Source organism: Monodon monoceros, unplaced genomic scaffold (assembly GCF_005190385.1).
Source record: "Monodon monoceros isolate NGI ecotype Baffin Bay Population unplaced genomic scaffold, NGI_Narwhal_1 Super_Scaffold_19, whole genome shotgun sequence".
Taxonomy (NCBI): Eukaryota; Metazoa; Chordata; class Mammalia; order Artiodactyla; family Monodontidae; genus Monodon; species Monodon monoceros.
The window spans coordinates 76,869,598-76,873,050 of NW_021703775.1; the positions used below are offsets into that span (position 1 = coordinate 76,869,598).

Below are 3,453 nucleotides of genomic sequence, written 5' to 3' on the forward strand. Positions count from 1 at the left end.
CTCTCGCATTCACTGGGTTCTTTACATTTTAGTTTTATCAGATCATTAGTGTAGATTCCTTAAGGCTCTCTCAAGTCCAAGATGAAGGTGCTGTGAATTGAGTCTGTAGCTCAAACTTTTTTCCCTCAGGGTCTCACTCCATGATAAAAGTTGGGGAAGGGACTATTATTTTTAAATGTAGTTTTGCCAGGTTCTTCACAGAAAGGTTCTGATCGAGTGGGTTTTATCATCAGACAAGTTTGGGAACCACTAACTCAAACCGAATTCCTTCTAATCAGTAGGAATACCAGGGTTTGGCCAGCTGCTTTCTTTGGTGCCAGGATTTTGTCTACTCCTCTGTCACCCAAGTGTCCAAAAACAAAAGAGAAGGGACTTTCAGGCACAAAACCCTCCCTTAGAAGATGCAGGGCAGGAGGTCCTAGGGAATCAGGAGAAGGCCCTCCTAGAGTTTTAATTCCACCCATGAGCTCCATTTATAGAAAACCTTATACGATTGCACGTAAGAGGAGCTCCCTGGGGGCACCCACGGGCCATGATACTGACCCCTTCAGCCCTCAGGGCAGCGGGTGGGAGCAGGCACCCCTACACTGTCTGCTGGGCACCGGTACCCAGAACACCTCTGAGGAGCCCTGGGCAGGGAGGTTCCTCCAGCAGGGTACCCTGTTCCTCCCTGGCTACCGAGGAAGCCTTGGGTCAATGTCGAGGGATGAATAGTGCTGGAGAGGCTTGTCAGCAGCCCCAGTTCAGCCCCCAGGGAGGGTCACCCAGGTGCACATGGATCAGCCACGCTCGACCCTGGCACTGAGTAAAGTCCACTTGGGGCTTTTCAGTTTCACACGTCCGTCTTGTTGAATTCTGAATTGTATTTCTTTCCTATCCCCGAATCAACCCCTCTCTGAAGGGTCCCAGAGTCTGGGTTCTGTGGACCCACTGCCCTCCCCACGGGTCAGCCCCTGAGGCCACATCTCGGCTGCTGACCCGCCGCCAAACCACAGGCACCGGCACCTGCCACCAGGCTAGCCAAGTGGCCTGGCTCAGTTCCCAGCCTGCGCCGCTGGGAAAGAATGAGTCAGCAGTGTCTTGTCTCCTGGGCCTTACGCGGAGTGTGACCTGAAAGCCACAAGAAGGGGCCTTCCCTGGTGGCGCAGTGGTTGAGAGTCCGCCTGCCGATGCAGGGGACACGGGTTCGTGCCCCGGTCCAGGAAGATCCCACACACCGCGGAGCGGCTGGGCCCGTGAGCCATGGCCGCTGAGCCTGCGCGTCCGGAGACTGTGCTCCGCAACGGGAGAGGCCACAACAGTGAGAGGCCCGCGTACCGCCAAAAAAAAAAATAGCCACAAGAAGTACATGACTTGAGGATGGTCCCAGTAGAGAACACCCTAAAACCTGAGAGTCTCAGGGATTGGAAAAATCTTAGAGGTCTTGTTGCTCAAACCCTCTTCATGTGCTAGAGGATCTCAGACTCTGGACCCACACTGCCCTGTGTGAGCTTGAGCAACTTAGTGGCCCTCTGTGCCTCAATCTTCCCATCTATAAAATGGGGGTAATAACAGTACTTACCTGATAGGGTTGTTGGTAAGATCAAATGAGTTAATCAATGTACAGTGTACATGGCACATAGTAACACCTGACAAATGTCAGCTGTCATTATCACTATTATTTAGAGCAATCCCTTCTCTGGTAGAGGCTTCACGTGACTGCTTCCAGGGATATGAAGATCACAACCGCAAGAGGCAGTAATCCACATACCGAGCTCTAAGTTCCCTCTCCCCTGAGTCTGTACAAAACACAACTTGCGTTGCACCTTGAAATATACCTGTAGTCCCACAGAGTTTCATGAGACTTCAGATCATCACACCTTTAAAAAGATGCTGCCATGTGATGAGAGAAGGTTCAAGCCTGCGGACCTCGATGGTGACCAGACAGCCACCCGGGAGGAGTTCACCACCTTTCTGCCCCCTGAGGAGTTTGAGCACATGAAGGAAATTGTGGTTCGGGAAACTCTGGAGGACCTCAACAAGAACGGGGATGGCCTTGTGTATCAGGATGAGTATATTGCTGATATGTTTTCCCACGAAGAGAATGGCCCTGAGCCAGACTGGGTGCTGTCAGAACGGGAGCAGTTTAATGAATTCTGAGATCTGAACAAGGACAGGAAGCTGGACAGAGATGAGAATCGCCACTGGATCCTCCCGCAAGGTTATGACCACGCGCATGCTGAGGCCAGGCACCTGGTGTACGAGCCGGACAAAAACAAGGATGAGAAGCTCACTAAGGAGGAGATCTTGGACAACTGGAACATGTTTGTTGGAAGCCAAGCTACTAATTATGGGGAAGATCTCACCAAAAACCATGATGAGCTTTGATGCACACTCACCATAATATGACACACTGTCATAAGCTTTCTTTTATTGTCCTGGATAATTGCTACAATTGTCTCAGCAGTTGTGTCCCCGCCAGAAAAGGAAGTTTATCACCTCAGATTGGGTTTAGAATTATTTTTTACTCAATATTTGCTGGAAAATAGTCATCACTAATCTTTGAGTAAGATTTCTGTCCAAATACATTAAAATCTTGGTAAATTGCAATGCTCTATGGGGATATATTGCTAAAACGTGACTTTTTAGCTTTTTCCATGAAATATGAACTAAAAGGGAATAAAATTTGAAAAAAGCCCTGTTATTCAGAAGTTGGGTGAGTGGGGAGAGGGCAGTATATGGAGTGACTGCTATGTATTTTAACTGCATATTTTTTACATTTGCCACTGTTAGATAATTGGTGAGGGAAAATTCTGATTAAGCTTCAGTGGTATCTCATCCTACACAGGCTTCTTTCAGAGTAAGGCTGATATCAGATTCTCCTTGACTGTACTCTGAGCTGTTACTGTAAATGGCATATAAACCTCTGTGCATTTTTCTGTCTGGACCTGCTAATGTGCACAACAGATCCACCCATCTTTGTTTTTTGTCTTTGTTTTTTACAATAAGAAGCAATTAAGAAAGGTAATGTGAAAAAGAAAGGAATTTTAAAGGTAGGGAGAAAAGATGAATGTCAGGCATTTGAAGAACTATAGGAAAATGGTAAACACTTTATCATACTTGAGAAATTTTTCTTGACATGTAAATGAAGTAGATCTGATCTTTGAAAAAGTGAATAGAAATCCAGTCCATTTCCTTACTGATCTCTGATAGGAGTAGGGAGTAGGGTCCTAGGAAAGCCTGCTTAGTGGAGCCCTGGAACCCATCTCATCCAGTCCCGGTGACTCCACAACCCTTGGACCTGCCCCAGGACCACTTATACCATGCAATTGACAAAGCAGTGTTCCAAGCCACTGGCTGAAGTGGAAGAAATAACTTTTACAGGTTGAAATTCTACCTTTTAAGGACAAAGTGGATGAAACAAAGGATCCCTCTGAGGATTAAAAAAAAAAAAAAAAAAAAAAGACCGAGACC

General features: G+C 47.2%; 1 pseudogene; it reads left to right on the forward strand.

Annotated features, from left to right (window-relative positions):
- The first annotated feature begins 1,830 nt into the window (after positions 1-1,830).
- On the forward strand, positions 1,831-2,367 carry LOC114900973 (annotated as a pseudogene).
- The last annotated feature ends 1,086 nt before the right edge of the window (positions 2,368-3,453 follow it).